At 43.1% G+C, this 18176-nt stretch overlaps 1 protein-coding gene across 1 annotated transcript in view; it reads left to right on the forward strand.

The window, feature by feature from the left end:
* LOC126418995 (serine proteinase stubble-like) overlaps nucleotides 1-18176 on the forward strand; it is a 349220-nt gene that overhangs the window by 187945 nt on the left and 143099 nt on the right. The gene's annotated exons all lie outside the window — the stretch shown is intronic.

Genomic DNA, 18176 nt, shown 5'->3' on the forward strand with positions numbered 1-18176 from the left:
ATACTAGAACTGATATGTGATTACATTTTCACGCAATTTGGGTGCATACATCCTGACAAATCAGTACCCAGAACAACCACCTCTGGCCGTAATAACGGCCTTGATACGCCTGGGCATTGAGTCAAACAGATCTTGGATAGCGTGTACAGGTACAGCTGTCCATGCAGCTTCAACACGATACCAAAGTTCATCAAGAGTAGTGACTGGCGTATTGTGACGAGCCACTTGCTCGGTCACCATTGACCAGACGTTTACAGTTGGTGAGAGATGTGGAGAGTGCTGGCCAGGGCAACAGTCGATCATTTTCTGTATCCAGAAAGGCCCGCACAGGACCTGCAACATGCGGTCTTGCATTATCCTGCTGAAATGTAGGGTTTCGCAGGGATCGAGTGAAAGGAAGAGCCACGGGTCGTAACACATCTGAAATGTAATGTCCACTCTTCAAAGTGGCGGCAATGCGAACAAGAGGTGACCGAGACGAGTAACCAATGGCACCCCATACCATCAAGCCAGGTGATACGCCAGTATGGCGATGACGAATACACGCTTCCAATGTGCGTTCATCGTGATGTCCCAAACACGGATGCGACCATCGTGATCCTGTAAACAGAACCTCGATTCATCCGAAAAAATGACGTTTTGCCAGTCTTGCACCCAGGTTTGTCGTTGAATACACCATCGCAGCCGCTCCTGTCTGTGATGCAGCATTTATGGTAACCGCAGCCACGGTCTCCGAGCTGATAGTCTATGCTGCTGCAAACCTCTTGGAACTCTTCGTTCAGATGGTTGTTGTCTTGCAAACGTCACCATCTGTTGACTCAGGGACCGAGATGTGGCTGCACGATCCGTTACAGCCATGCGGATAAGATGCCTGTCATCTCGACTGCTAGTGATACGAGGCCGTTGGGATCCAGCACGGCGTTCCGTATTACCCTCCTGAAACCATCGATTCCATATTCTGCTAACAGTCATTGGATCCCAACCAACGCGAGCAGTAATGTCGCGATACGATAAACCGCAATCGCGATAGGCTACAATCCGACTTTTATCAAAGTCGGGAACGTGATGGTACGCATTTCTCCTCCTTACACGAGGCATCACAACAACTTTTCACCAGCCAACGCCGGTCAACTGCTGTTTGGGCATGAGAAATCGGTTACAAATTTTCCTCATGTCAGCACATTGTAGGTGTCGCCACCGGCGCCAACCTTGCTAACAGTCATGCTCTGAAAATCTAATCAGTTGTGTATCACAGCATCTTCTTCCTGTCGGTTAAATTTCGAGTCTGTAGCACGTCATCTTCGTGGTGTAGCAATTTTAATGGCCAGTAGTGTAGCTTTACCAGTAAACCCATGATACTTTAAAGAATCGAGCTTCCTTGGATACTGAGACGCCCGTACACGCTGGGGAGAACAGGTAGGACTGTGGGAAGGGCCACGTAAGGTTGGGGTTAGTTTCACCTAAAAATTGTAATTTATTGTAACTTAATAACACATTTACAACCAAAGCGGCACATAGCCGAACTTTTACAACTATAAGTTTTAAACTCCAAATCTTTCACGGCTGAAGGCCACCAAACAAGAAGTCTTAAAAATCAACAAGGTAAATTTTCAAGTGACTGAAAACTCACAGTTACAATTACAAATAAAATAATTAAAATAATTTTCACAGCTGGCCTGAATGCCTGAAGGCAAGGTTGTGTAATGTCCCCACAGCAAATGCCCTCTATCACGCATCAATTAATCATTTTCAATCAAACCATCCACATTCATTCACTTTGGAAAAGTTATCTGATCTGATTTTCTCGTAATATATGCGGCGACAGCTCGTCTACGCCAAAGTATTTTCTAGTGCGTTTATTCTTTGAAATAACAGAGATGCATATATGCATTCTCCATGGTTGTTAGAGTGGTAACCAGGACAGCTTCTGGAGTATGTGTTGAGGGATTGACGTGTTTCTGAGAGATACATATTCTGCTTTTCTTCTCGCTAAAGCGAGCCAATTAACATTTGTGCCGTTGGCAGTTTGTTTTGGAGAGAAAGAGATTGTAAAAGGAAAATAATTAAGGCGTGGAATCACCGGAGATCTGGACATGTAATGGAGATGGGTTTAATACACGATTTCCTCCAAAAATAAGATTTGTGACTTTTTTGTTCTGGAGTGAATGAACGAATGAGTTTTTTTCTGAATCATTTGTTGGTCACGTTGGCCCTGTAATGAGTGGGGAAGTTTCAGCTGTGTCGAAGAGAGCCTGCAATCACTGAGTCTGTGTTAAATCGTCCAAAAAGGCTTCGTACACATCTGAAATTCGCAATCTTTCGTAAAAGGAACAAACTGTCCAAACGATTGATTCTCCCGACTGACTGCAGTGTTTAACAGTAATAATAAATGTAAAGATCTCTTACAGCAAGCCAGCCGGTGATTACCAAGACGAAGGACTGCACCAAAGATTCTATTTGGCTGATTCTTTTTATCACGTAATGAAATCTTATATTAAAAACTATACATATATAAAGGAGAGAAAGAGAAAGAGCGAATGAAAATAGAGATAATACTAATAATCCTCCATTAGTCTAATTTTTCACCTGTCTTATCACGGATCAGCCAAGAACTGGGAGGGCCTTACTTTACTGTATAGACTTGTGTGTGAAGGTGAAGGGATCTTAAAGACAACAGATACACGTCTATACAGACAAGACATTACACAGAGATAGCGGTTAGCTGCATTGATCATCTATTCTTAGATTAAAGAGACGGCAAGTTATTATCCGAACATTTAAAAACGTTGAAGGTGGATAGACAAACATAAACAAGATGCAATACAAATGACTGAAGGCCTGCAATAAAATTTTCAAGATTTTAGAATAAATTACCATAACCTTTCAAAGGCAGAAGGCAACACTGTTTAAGCTTGAAAGGTAATTTTAAGCATAAGGGTCCAACGCTTAAGGCCCACAATTAATTTTCCAAAATTTAAAAAATATATAACCACAAGCCTTAAGTTTAAAGTAGCTGAAACCGGACTAAAGAAAAGACAACACAACGGCTATAACCTTTCAGAAAATATCCACTTGTCGGAATTGAAACTTACTTACATAAAACCAGTAAACCAAGAATTTTTTATCATTGGCTGTGATAGAGTATAAACAGACAATTAAACATCGGTGAGAAAGACAGTAAAGACAACAGCTCTCAGAGGCCTCTAGGGGGTCAGTCTGCCCTCGTTCACTTAGGTGAGACAGGTGGTGAACCCAACCACACTTGATCCGTCGGAACCCAACCAAGGAACAGCCGCGGACCGACCGACAAACGACTTGCTTACCACCAATCGGTACATGAGAATTCAAACACAAAATGTTACGGGCTTGATTATTCACAATCAGATATGTATATGTATTAAGCTGACAAAACTACACACTGTGCACGGCGGCGAAATTTCAGCAATACAAACACTCTGTGTTGCTCACAGGAAAACCTCCCCAAGAACGAACCACTGAAACGAACCACAACGTGAATGGACGTGGCTTGGGTACCTGAAACCACTACTGAACTTTGACGTATTGGGTCGGTGAACCACGAAGCTCGTAGCGATGGGACAGCTCCCCACGCTCCGACACTGCGCAGGGATCGCCGGCGGACCCAGCCGACTGCACCGCGCGGAGTTAGCTTCCCTGGTCCGCAGCAACGGAGCGTCTACCCTCAGAATGCCGACAACATCTAAAATAGTAGTCAGTGGAAATAACGCCAAGTACACACACAACCTGGCAAACGCTTGCACGAAGACATGAACGATACCCAACAATAACTAAGCACGCACGAAGACAAATCGGGAGTCGATGCACACACACACAGCCGACTCCGGTAGGATGAACGACCGACAATCCACCAAGACCGTGGCCCGGCTCAAGTGATGCGTGGGGGTAATGGTTGGGCGAGCCATGTCGACGCAGACCGTCACTGCTCCAACCCGACTGCACTAGTGCCGCACTGCAACTTCCCGACTGGCAGGTCCGAACTGCGCTCCAGACGCGTTGCAACTGACTGGCAGCCCCGAACTCGCTTACGACTGACAACGATCGGGAAGTAATAAAAGTCGAGCAAAGGTACTATCAGAGGGTATATATCGATACGCGCTGCTAGCGCCGCTGCAGTCTGGAACCGCAAGACCGCTACGGTCGCAGGTTCGAATCCTGCCTCGGGCATGGATGTTTGTGCTGTCCTTAGGTTAGTTAGGTTTAACTAGTTCTAAGTTCTAGGGGACTAATGACCTCAGCAGTTGAGTCCCATAGTGCTCAGAGCCATTTGAAACTTTTTTTTTTTTTTTTTTTGCTAGCGCCGCTCACGGTCAGGCAAAGCAGCAACTCAGCGACATTAGTAATTTAAATTAACGTAGTGAGGTGGAAGTACGTTATAAACAGGGTGTAAAATATACGATGGTGGGAACAGGAGCCACGCACGGGTCAGATAATGGCGTACAAAACTTAAAATCGAAAGCCATTTTCGCATGATGTGTCACTGCCAGCCAACGTAGCAGTATTTTACGGGAGGTAACTGAAAGAAATGTGCAATGGAACGAAGGGAAATTACATTTTTATTCCAAGGCAAAAATTACACTAAAGTCACAGCGATTTATCTTGGTGCTTTGGACATTACAAAAAAATGGCTCTGAGCACTATGGGACTTAACTTCTGAGGTCATCAGTCCCCTAGAACTTAGAACTACTTAAACCTAACTAACCTAAGGACATCACACACATCCATGCCCGAGACAGGATTCGAACCTGCGACCGTAGCGCTCGCGCGGTTCCAGACTGTAGCGCCTAGAACCGCCCGGCCACTCCGGCCGGCTGGAATTACAGAAGATGGGCTTGGTTAATAATAATGTGTGGTCAGCACGGACGACAATACCTGCTCTGCAATGTGCTACCATGCTGGCCACAAGGTCAGTCAGGAATTCTTGTGGTAGGGCGTTCTATTCCTCTACCGGCTCTGTTTACGACTGTTGGATGCTCGCTGACGCATGAGGACGTGCTACAGTATGTCCCCGCAACGCATCCCTCACGTGCTCGATGGCATTTAAGTTGAGGAAACCAGCAGGCTAGTCCATTCGGCGAAGATCGCCTCTTTCCAAGAGTTCCTCTGCATGCACAGTCCGATGCGGTCACGCATTGTCGTCCATAAAAGTACAGTCCTGTCCGGATGCGCCCCTGGAAAAACGGACATGGGAAAACAGTACAGTGTCACAATAACGTTAACCAGCGTGTGTATTATATTCAAAGATGTGGACGTCAGTACACCTATGCAACATTATGCCTCCCCACACCATAAGGGTGTCCAATAAGAAACTATGCAGTTCATAACTTGCCGTATTAAAGTCACGGACGTTATAAGAGATGCTGGAAGTGATCCCCTTGAACTTGAAGACACTGTTGCACACGTTTCTGCATGTTCTTGAAGAATTGTGCAGGGCATCGGGAGTGGTGTTCCGAATGTGACGTGTCAGTGCAGCTTGGAGTTCTTGTATGGTGTGCGGATTGCCTTCAACGTACCCCATAGAAAGTAATCCAGTGGAGCCAAGTCGGGTGAAGGCGGAGGCCAGACTCCTCGAGAGATGATGCGGTCACCGAAGATTTCCTTTAAAAAGTTAATCACGTTTGTCCAGTACCAAGAAAAAAAAACAAATTAATAATGATTTTATTAAGCAATACTTGTTAAATGAAATGAGGGGAGAACAATTGTCACTTCCTGAAGTTAGAAACCTCAGAGTTTATGCACTGAGAAATCCTAGTGGAGGATATTTGTGAAGGGGAGAGAGATAAAACGCATACGATCAAAACACGCACATTCAGACACTGAACCGCAGTTGGACGACAACATAAGTTCTCCATACGTTATGTAAAGTAGGGACCTCCAGTAGCCCGGCAGATCACAGACGAAACATGTGATGGAACTATTTGAGACTGTGCCAAGGGATATAAGCCGTGACGTCAAGCTTTCCAATATACGTAAGTGATAACATCGAGCGGATACGTCTAGGAGAAATCCGACATTAAACTATTTACGTGTGAAGGGAGCCAGGTAATGGAAATATCCCAAAAGGCTATTATCGAGGATCAGCCGCAACTTAGTCGGTATATAAGCAAGAGGTAAAATGAGAAGAGTCAGTCTGATGGAGAAGTCTGATGAAGAATTCTGATGGAGGAGTCTGAGAGCAGTAGTACCCCAGTCCACCGCAACCTGAGTATGGAGAAGTAATATTCACAGTGACAAGTCGGTGATCAGATCTGGAGACACACACAGCAACTGTAAGATAAGTAATCATTATCTGTTCTGGGGAATAGCTCTGAACAGAGACGATCTGTCTTTGTCTCAAGGAACAGCTAGCATTTATAGCTTCGTAATTAACAAGAACAATTTACGGAATAGTAATTGTCTATTGTAAGCTTAGGCTAGTGACCTGCTAATAAGAGTAAACTGAGTCTGACAAGTAATACAGAAATGGGTTATGAAATGGTACCTCTTTTATAAGTTATCAAAGGGGATACAGATATTACTTTAATAAATATTAAATTCTTCAGCATACCCAGCCTGCCATTAATCCTAAAAGATTACCACTGTAACCAATAACCACCCAGTTCTACCTCGGAGAGCTTTCTCACTCTCATCTCCGACAATAAAGGTGGACGCTCAGACAACCCTCAGATTGTCGTCAACGCTCTGATCGCACTACAAAACTGTGCTGCGACGGGACACCTTGGAACCAGGCATTCTCAATTTCGTCCTCATTCAGTTCACTTAGGAAGGGCTCCAGAATATAGGTGCAGCATCGTTCTGCATTTATGGTGTCCTGAAAGAAGATCAGCCTTATGATGCGTTTATGAGTCACAGCGCACAAAATACCACCCTTCGGTCATGCAGTTGGGACACCTTAAATTCACACACGACTACTCTGGCTATTCACGTAACCAGAGAGGTGAAACTATGTCTTATCCGTGAAAAACGTTGTGTCAAGAATCCCCTCACCATAGCCCTGGAGGAAGGACAGCAACCAGTTGCAAAAGATCACACGCGCCGGACGATCGGTGTCTCTCAGTTTATGCACGACCGACATTTTGTACGGGTACATGGACAGTGACTTCCGGAGAATCTTGTGACCGGAACCCACGGACACGTGGTCCTGCTGAGCTAGTCATCCAACCGATTTCCTTGGACTTTGCAGCATCGTGTCTTGCACCTGCGCCACCTTCTCTTCGGATGTGTGTGGTCGGCCTGATTTCGGAGCATTATGAGCGCTTCCGGTCTTTCGAAACTTGGTGATGAGGTTCCGTACAGCATTGTGGTTAGGCATCTTCACTTCTGGGAACCTTGCTACAAACGCAGCTTCTACTGCTGAGGTAAACTTGTCTCCATTGCGGAACACATGCTCCGCAAGAAGCACTCTTTGTTCAGTCGTCAGCATGACGACCTGGATCACAATGCTGTCACACAAGACGTTGGTCTTCAATCAAACCGGACCTGCGAACAAATACAAACACCTGGTCAAATATGGTTCAAAGATGGTTTAAATTCGTTAAACAATGGAAAATGTTCTATAATAATACTACCATATGGTCCTTACGTTGCACAGCACAACATGGCACTGTATAGCTACTTTCTGAACTCTCCGCACCTGGACTTAACCCTCATATGGAGAGAGGCAGGAACACGTAACGCATCCAGGAACATTGTCCGCTAGCTCTTGGATACGGCGCTTCTTAAAACGCCAAACTCTTGGCCTGCCTCGTTTGCTTAGGCACCCACCATACGAGCACCAACAGTATGCTCACATACAATTTCACTTAGTTGCGACATAATGCACTCACAACTACACAGAATACTATTCTGACCGCGACTGACACTTGCAAAGTATTGAGGACATTGCACAGGTTCCGTTCGTGGTCAAATATAACAATGCAATGTGCACGGTTGGCTAGCATCTGCATTTATCTTCAATCAAGCATTTCTCGGGTTGTTTCGACATTTCTGTCCAGCTTCTGTATACAATGAATGGCGGCACGAATGGTAATAGGTTTGTTTGTGCGAGCATCACACAGATGACGACGCTTGGAGGAAGACGCAAACTGTCATGAGAAAGCCTGGTTAGTAGGCTCTATAACCAACTGTGAGTGATCAATCCTCTACGTATCGCTCCAGTAGGGATCGTGAAGACAAGATTAAACTAACTACAACCCACGCAGAGAGTCCTTCTTCCCGCACTCCATACGCGAATGGGACGGAAAGAAGCCCTTGTAAATGGTCCAATGGGAAGTACCCTCTCCCATGCACTTCGCAGTGGTTCGCCGAGCATGGATGTAGATGTAGATAAGCTAGCAAGACAGCGTTAGGGTGATCCTCAACAAACTCTGCGGCATAGGTTACAAGGTACGTGTTCAGCTCGCTACAAACGCACCAATTTATCGGCCGACCGATCGACCGACCGACCGATCAATTTAGTTGCAGCCTACAAACGCCCCAACCGACTGCACTCAGCGATAACAGCGCCGCCCTTGTTGTTGTGATTTGTTTATGTTAAAGTTCAATGAGTTTACCTTCTCCGAAATCGCTCTTGGTTTTACATAAAAACATAAACTGGGATTTACCTTGGCTGTTTTAGAGATAACACGCCCAAAAACGGCCGAGACAAGAAATGTATTTTAAAAAAAAAAAAATGCTTCAAATGGATCTGAGCACTATGGGACTTAATTTCTGAGGTCATCAGTCCCCTAGAACGTAGAACTACTTAAACTTAACTAACCTAAGGACATCACACACATCCATGCCCGAGGCAGGATTCGAACCTGCGACCGTAGCGGTCGCGCGGTTCCAGACTGTAGCGCCTTGAACCGTTCGGCCAAACCGGCCGGCCATATATTTTACAACACTGTCACGTAGAGCGATCAGCTTAGTATACTTACCATGTAATGCCTGTGCTACATTTGAGGGAGATTCCTTTTTATTTTTTATAATACTATTAATTTTATGGACGACGTCTGCTTCATAGCCACTGGAGTTGGTTATGTACCTAATTACGCGTAACTCACGCTCGAAAGCTACGCTGAACAGTGGGACACTATGTGACTTATGCAGCATGGAGCGAAATGCTGCCACTTTATGTTGCCATGAGTGTTTCGAAGAACTAGGAATTGCTATGTCTGAAGCTGCGTGTCTCCTATAGATATCATAACTGGAAGATCCCCATTGTCACGAAATTTACAAATCTAGGAACGGCAATGTTTCGTTCACACTCCGTTCCATGGTGAACTGGATATTCACATTTTGGTTATTGCGCTCCTGAAGAAAATCTTGTAAATCTAGGTGCGACCCATTATCAGCAAGCAGATGTCGTCGAAACAGCGACACCATAATAAGAAGTTAATGGAAAACTGACGTAGGTCTTTCATAATACGGGACTCTAGATCTGTCATGTAGCAGTAGGAGAGGGGTGAGGCCATAGCCAAACCCTGTCCCTGCACGTAATATCTATCTCCGTACCTAAAATAATTAAACTGTAGGAACCTTTCCAAAATCTCGAAAACGTGATCAATGTCGTTCTGTGGCCTGTCATGGAATCTCCCATTCAGTTTAACTGAATGGGATGTCTAAAATTCTTATTTAAGTAATCTGCTAACATTTTCTCAACCAAGTAACCTCGTCCACTCTTTGCACTTATAATCAGACGAATAGGAAGCTTATTTTTGTAGACCCAGACCTTGCCAATTTTATGTGTCCGTTTCTTAGCGTGGCTAAATATCTGATGAGTTCTTTTATTTCTTTGTATACAGTGAAGCACCTGAAGATGCAAATTTAATTTGCGAAACCGCTCGTGTTCCCCATTGAAGAATTCCAACAGTCGTAGCAGTCTTGTTTATTGAAATCTTGCAAAAAAAGGCCCACACATCACACCGAATAGCAGAACGCTTGGATTTCAACACTTACAACAATGAAGCAAGAATAGCTTAGGAAAAACTGACCGTTGACTAGGTTTCAGAAGTGAAATCTGAGACCTAATTTGTCTCAGTTTCGAAATTCAGATTTCATTCCAGTCAAGTATCGGAAATAATACCTAAAAATCGAAATGCATTTGTTCATAAAATATAAAGGGTGGTCCACTGATCGTGACCGGGCCAAATATCACACGAAATAAGCATCAAACGAAAAAACTACAAAGAACGAAACTTGTCTAGCTTGAAGGGGGAAACCAGATGGCGCTATGGTTGGTCCGCTAGATGGCACAGCCATAGGTCAAACGGATATCAAAATAGGAACCCTCATTTTTTAATTACATATTCGTGTAGTACGTAAAGAAATATCAATGTTTTAGTTGGACCACTTTTTTCACTTTGTGATAGATGGCGCTGTAATAGTCACAAACGTATAAGTATGTGGTATCACGTAACATTCCGCCAGTGCGGACGGTATTTGCTTAGTGATACATTACTCGTGTTAAAATGGACCGTTTACCAATTGCGGAGAAGGTCGATATCGTGCTGATGTATGGCTGTTGTGATCAAGAAGCCCAACGGGCGTGTGCTATGTATGCTGCTCGGTATCCTGGACGACATCATCCAAGTGTCCGGACCGTTCGCCGGATTACGTTATTTAAGGAAACAGGAAGTGTTCAGCCACATGTGAAACGTCAACCACGACGTGCAACAAATGATGATGCCGAAGTAGATGTTTTAGCTGCTGTCGCGGCTAATCCGCACATCAGTAGCAGACAAACTGCGCGAGAATCGGGAATCTCAAAAACGTCGGTGTTGAGAATTATACATCAACATCGATTGCAACCGTACCATATTTCTATGCACCAGAAATTGCATGGTGACGACTCTGAACGTCGTGTACAGTTCTGCCACTCAGCACAAGAGAAATTACGGGAACATAATTTAATAAATTCCATCAGCTATTGTAACACTTGACGCAGCTTATTTGCGGCATGGAAGCAGCCAGTATATTAAGACTTTGTCACTATTTGTAGTGAAATCATAGAAAGAATAATAAAAGGACCAGGAGCTCAACTAAACATTTAGCTGTTGCCTTGTTGTAGAGAGTAAGCCTCTATGAATTTTAGACAAGTTTTGACGTCCGAGAACTCTAAGGTCTAATGTAAGGAACGTGGGAGCAGTCTTACATACTGACTGCTAGGTTGAACCAAGATGGATTACGATATTATTTTTCCATAATTTGCTACTTTGGTTCATTCCACAGACCAACCACAACTTTAAAAGTAAATATCAGGATGTGCCTTTTAAACCACCGGAAAAGGGAACGTTGCTTCTTTTTCTGTTGGTGCAGTAGTTACTGAAGTCAAACTAGACGTTTATCTCCGCTTCCACTGGGGTTCCAACGAAAACAGAACACTACTTTAGATAACACGCTTTCGCTTCCTTAGCAAACATCGAGTCTGTCCTGATGCTGAACTAACCTTCACTTTCGTTATGAAAACAGAACATGAAAAAGTGAAACTTGAATGTAAGCTATATACGAGGGCTGTCCAGAAAGTAAGTTACGATCGGTCGCGAAACGGAAACCACAGTGAAAACCAGAAACGTTTTATTTGCAACTGTTAGGTACACCTTCCACCTACATCTCTACGTACTCGCCGCTTCAACTTCGAGTGTTGTCGTAGTGTTGTATCAACTTTCCAATATCCTCGTCATAGAAAGCAGCCGCCTGTGCTTCCGGCCAGGTCTGCAACTCGTTGTCTGTCGAAAAATTTTGTCTTCATGGCCAGCGGTTTTTGTGAGCAGAAATGAGACTCAGGGGGAGCCAATTACGGACTGTATTGTGGGTGATCAAACACTTCTCATCGGAAACGCTGCAAGAGCGTCTTCATTGCCCCTGCAGTGTGCGGCCGAGAATTGGCTTGAAGAAGGAACTGCTCGACAGTTGTGTTATATGGGCTGCATGACACAGGCGAAATCTCTAACCGGGCCCTCATTCTTGGCGGGAGACGCTATTCCCTACGCATCTTTACGTGCTCACTGTTCACTCAAAACTGAAAAGAGCGTCGCGACACGATCGACGGGCATACTAGAGACACTGACCAACACATCTGTGCGAAGCTTTACCGGATTTTCCCAGTGGTTTCCATTTTGCGGCCGATCGTAACTTACTTTCTGGACAGCCCTCGTATGTACGAGGGGCGTTCAGAAAGTAAGCTCCGATCGGTCGCGAAATGGAAACGACTATGAAAATCCGATAAAGCTTTGCACAGATGTGTTGGGTAGTGTCTCTAGTATAACCCCAGTTAGCATCACGTCGCTCTTCTCATTTCTGAGCTCGCAGTGAGTGCGTAAAGATGTCTAGAAAATAGTGTCTGCCGCCAAGCACGAGGGCCTGGTGAGAAATTTCGCCTGAAGCTATGCAGCCAACATTACATAACTGTCGTGCTGTTTCTTCTTCAAGACAATTCTCAGCCGCATTCTGCAGGGGCAATGACGATGCTCCTGCATCGTTTTCAAATGGAAATGTGAGATTACCCACAATACAGTCCGCAATTGTCTCCCCCTGAGTTTCATCTCTGGTCACATGAACCGCTGTCTTTGAAGACAACATTTTGACACAGACAACGAGGTGTAGGCCAGCGTGGAGAATTGGCGGAAAGCACTGGCGGCTGCCTTCTATGATGAGGTTATTGAAAAGTTGGTACAACGCTATGACAAAAGTCTAAGTCAGAACGGCGACTAAGTAGAGAAGTAGCTGAAAGGTGTAGCTAATTGTTACAAGTAAAACATTTCTGATGTTCACTGTGGTTTCAATTTGGCAATCAATCGGAGCTTACTTTCTGAACAGGCCTCGTATATAAATTTTGGATTAGATTTCAAACAAATGAAATACAGACCAAGGACATTCATGAACCCAGGTGAAAGGGCAGAATTACGCACAAACTCGGGATTGCTTAGGAATATAACCCAGAGGCAACAATTTTGAATTCATAACACTTCATTACGATATTTTACATCAAATAAATAGCTGTAACCAAAAAACATTAATTACAAAGGCTGTTCAGACGGACACAAGAAACCCCCAGGCCCCACATTATGCCAACAGCGGCGGTCTCTCGTGTCATGAACACACTGATTGCAAGTTGGTAAAGAAAATTTCTAAAACAAAAAACGAGCATACAAATAACTTCAAGAATAGCGATTTCACAACACCACAACCCGCCACGACCTCGGATTGTGAAACACAATGGCAGTAACTATGACTAAATTATTACAAAATATTTTTATAAAAAAGAAGATTTTAAAACCTAAATTTAAAATAAATAGACACGGCATCAGTTGACATCGTTGAAAAATTACTCAGCAGTTAACTTTACTGGAAAGAAGGCAGCACTCTATAGCAATAGCCGTCTAGTAACAAAGCTGATGGACCAATCATTGCAAATCTAAGTTAATTTAACAACTGTTTCAATAAACTTTTACTGCTAGAGATAATTGAATGCTGCTTGAGGTAATTAAATGGAAATCACACAGAAGTTTTAAAAGGAGCTTTAAGAAACATACAAAAGCAAAAGATTTTTTTTTTTGCAACAAATAAACTGACATACCAAATTCAAATAAGACTAATAAAGCTCAGTGCTGCTAGGAGTAGGTCAATACACAATAAACAATTGAAGCACAGGCAATGAACAAAGTTTTGCAGGCTTGCAGATACTCACCCGTAGCACGCCGAAGCAAAGCTCAATTCTATTCAGCGACGCAGAACAACTTTGCACCTGCGAACAATGCCTTCCGAATGTGGCAGCAAGTGAAGGCGCTTAGGACTGAGTGTATCCAGTTCAGCGAGCTGCCGTAAGCGGCCGCCCAGTACGGTTGCTACGACCAACTCACCCCGCTGCAAAGAGGAACTTTCGTCATGTCGAATGTCTCTCCATGCAAGCCCGTACGCGACGGCTTCACAACTCGTCCCAACACCGCTCGGCATCCACTGCTGTCTGCTACACATTTTAAAGTGTACCTCGACACCACATCCCCTCGTAACTGATGTAAACTCAGCTTCGACGAAGCGCTGCAATCCGCCCGGTGGTAAACCGCCAATTCACTTGCCCGTTCATAGCCCTCTCCAGAGGTCCGCGCTTTCCTCCTACACGTTCCGGCGCTGCGTGTTCGCCACCGAGCAATGAGCAATACATCGCTGGCCGATAGAAAGAATCTCTCCAGTGGTCTGTGGATCGTCCCATTGTGAAACGCTGTGATAGTATGTTGTATATCATTACTAGCAGAAGTTTCATTCTATACTTCCGTAATATGTGACATGAAAGCTAACCTTTACATGTTATCAGCTGTTTTCCGAAGTCACTTTTAATTACTTATATAGCTGAATCCAGAAAAGTTAGTATTAACTAAGTAGTGAAGTGTTCTCCTATTCTAATTAACTCTTCGCACAGATCTGGTTGTCATAGGATCCTCTTTTCGTGACGACTCACAGGTAAGGGTAGATCGCAAATATCTGCTTATGGATTCACAGTGATACGCTATTAACGACCACAGAAACGTCACACTGAATATTCACGAAGCATACTTTTTTTGTTGTGTCACCAGCCTTCTGACTGGTTTGATGCAGCCAGCCACGAATGCCTCATACATACGTAATGCCTATGAATTTTAATTCGTGGGGGCATTTTCCGACAATGCAACTAAATGAAAGGCTGTTTGTTTATTTCCATACGCGTTTCGCTTCTTTTATTTGGGAAGCATCTTCTGTAGCCTGTAATACATGTTTCTTTTTATACACACAGTAAATGTATCACGTAGTAGCTACAACATGTTACTACGTTACATTTTGTCATGAGAATAAAAATCAGGAGAAAAACATGACAAAATGTAACATATTGTAACTACTAAGCAATACATTTACACTGAAGAGCCAAAGACACTGGTACACCTACTTGATATCGTGTAGGACCCTCGCCAACACGCTGTGAAGCTGGCGAAAAGACATTTCTAATAGAAAAAAATCAAACAACAAAAAAGTTAGTAAAATTAATATAAGTAAAAGATCGATATGGGAAGAGAGGGCAATTTGTGTAGTGGCCGGAAGTGTCTGTTATCCTACTTTAAATTCAAATTTTATTAGGTAGAATTTAGGGTATGCCGAACACAGAATTTTCCTTATGAACCAATCGATTTCGAACAGATTGGTAGCAATCGATCTCAGATTTATACATAATAAGAGCGTAGGGTTGAACAGAATTCATTCACATCACATCATTTCCACGAGGCAACTGCTAGATATCCCCATGGGGTGACAGTTTGTTACCGACAGCAGTCCCGAGATCAATATATGTTATTAACTATTCATGTTAACTGCTGATACAGTCCTACTAATTCCTTAAAAGAAACAACTGTAAAATAACGAAGGCAAAGACATTACAGTGCATACACTGTGTATCAAGCAACTTTTAACTGTACAGAAGCACTTATCGAGTTTTAAGGTCAGCAGTATTAAGACAATAAACGTAAGCGTCTTCAGAATTTTGGAATGTGCAAGAAAACTGTAATTTGATTTCAGATAAAATTTCGAATGTAAACAAACCTGTTGGTCGGTCACATGACGAATGCTGCATTATATCAGTGAACATTTGTGCTGTGCATATAAAAGCGAAAAAAATAAGCAACAAACTACAGAAAAAAGTGCATGTAACTATTAGACATAAGTACACAGTTCGGGAAACGAATTATTTTGCGCAGGGGAACTGCAGTGTAGCCAACAAAAATAATGACGAAGATATAAAAGTATCACGTAACCTGAAACTCCAAAATGCTTCTTGCCATAAAGCTATACAAAAAGTGGCTCGTTTTTTAAATTAATTAATTTTCGATGAAACGAATTTCTTTGTCTGTAAATCTACTGACAATTTTACATAGAGCTATTATTAGGAATTAAGGACGCAAATACTACATCATACTTCGACTACGACAAATCAGTTAGTTCCTGCTCACACTCAGACTTTGGTTCGAGTAAAACCGCTACATTCACAAAAAAAGTTGACTGGAAATGCCAAACGTTCTAAGTACCATATCTCAAATTTGTCATGAGAATCAATAAGCGATGTACGTGTTTTTATGCTTAAATTGCTTTCAAGAAAACTGGAAGTATTCTGATGCAACAGAATTATGCTGCTCATCTCATCACTGGGAGAACCTACATAAATTAGAAATAATTTATTAAGAACGTTCTGTGTGCCACACCAGTGAAATAACTGATTATAAGTGTCAATAAGAAAGTTTTTGTTTTAAGCTCCATTAACACTGTGGTAGTGTTTTATTTGTGATAATATAAGTAGAGAAATACTGCAGTAATGTTTGAACTAGAACTGCAGTCAGCAAAAACTTCCCTGCAGGATTCAAGAAATGGCAACATTAACAGGTCTTTATGTTCTGCAGGTGCTAAACATGCCTAGTCTTTCACATTAAGTACGGCATGGCTTACATAAGCCACGGTCTTTCCTCTTTTGCATGTACTATTTCTTCATTCTTCTGTTTCAGAAAATGCATTTTTTTAATAGCCGTTTGAGATGGTTGAGTAATACACTGTGATCATACTACATTTGGAGATTTTACACGTCTGTACTGATGTCTTAGTAGCACGTTTATAATCAAAGAAGTCAGTTGTAGGCAGTGGAATTACATGGAATGAGATCTTACCCTTAGCTGACCCAATCTTTTGTAGATCGTGTGGAATCATGGTCTTGTCTGCCTTTCCTTTCCTCTATAATTGCAAAATCTCTGTCGCAGCTCAAAAAGCTGTACTCGCTCACCAGAAGCTTGTGTTGTCTTGAAACCATCCCAGACCAAACGGGAGACGTAGGTGAATGGCATTTCGGACGCCAGAGGTAAGCGCTGCATGGCACAAAGACGATGGGCCTTCTAGTAATGATTGCGTAAAACATTTTCTCCGTCTACATCTACATACTTACTCTGCAATTCACAATTAAGTGCCTGGCAGAGGGTTCATCGAACCATTTTCATACTACTTCTCTACCATTCCACTCTCGAATGGCGTGTGGGAAAAAGGAACACCTAAATCTACCCGTTCGAGCTCTGAGTTCTCTTATTTTATTATGATGATCATTTCTCCCTACGTAGGTGGGTGTCAACAAAATATTTACGCAAACGTAAGAGAAAGTTGGTTACTGAAATTTCGTAACCAGAACTCGCCGCAAAGAAAACCGCTTTTGTTTCAGAGACTACCATCCCAACTCGCGTATCATATCAGCGACGCTCTCACCCCTATTGCACGATAACACGAAACGAGCTGCAACTCTTTGCACGTTTTCGATGTTCTCCGTCAATCCTACCTGGTAAGAATCCCACATCGCGCAGCAATATTCCAGCAGAGGACGGACAAGTGTAATGTAGGCTGTCTCTTTAGTCGGTTTGTCGCATCTTCTAAGTGTTCTGCGAGCAAAGCGCAATCTTTGTTTCGCCTTCCTCACAATATTATCTATGTGGTCTTTCCAATTTAAGTTGCTCGTAATTGTAATTCCTAGATATTTAGTCGAATTGACAGCCCTTAGATTTGTGCGATTTATCGTATACCCAAAATTTATCGGATTTATTTTAGTACCCATGTGGATGGCCTCGCACTATTATTTGTTTAATGCCAATTGCCACTTTTCACACCATGCAGAAATTCTCTCTAGATCATTTTGTGATTGGAATTGATTGTCTGATGATTTTACTAGACGGTAAATTACAGCGTCATCTGCTAACAGTCTAAGAGGGCGGCTCAGATTATCACCTAGATCATTTATGTAAATCAGGAACAGCAGAGGGCCTGTGACACTACCTTGCGGAACGCCAGATATCACTTCTGTTCTCCCCCATGATTTACCGTCTATCACTACGAACTGTGACCATGATTTACCTTCTATCACTACGAACTGTGACCTCTCCGAAAGGAAATCACGAATCCAGTCACACAACTGAGACGATACTCCATATGCACGCAATTTGATTAATAGTTGCTTGTGAGGAACGGTATCAAAAGCCTTCCCGAAATCTAGGAATATGGAATCGATCTGACGTCCCCTGTCGACAGCACCCATTACTTCATGGGAATAAAGAGCTAGCTGTGTTGCAAAAGAACAATATTTTATGAATCCGTGTTGGTTATGTATCAGTAAG

Source organism: Schistocerca serialis, chromosome 9, assembly GCF_023864345.2.
Source record: "Schistocerca serialis cubense isolate TAMUIC-IGC-003099 chromosome 9, iqSchSeri2.2, whole genome shotgun sequence".
Lineage (NCBI taxonomy): Eukaryota > Metazoa > Arthropoda > Insecta > Orthoptera > Acrididae > Schistocerca > Schistocerca serialis.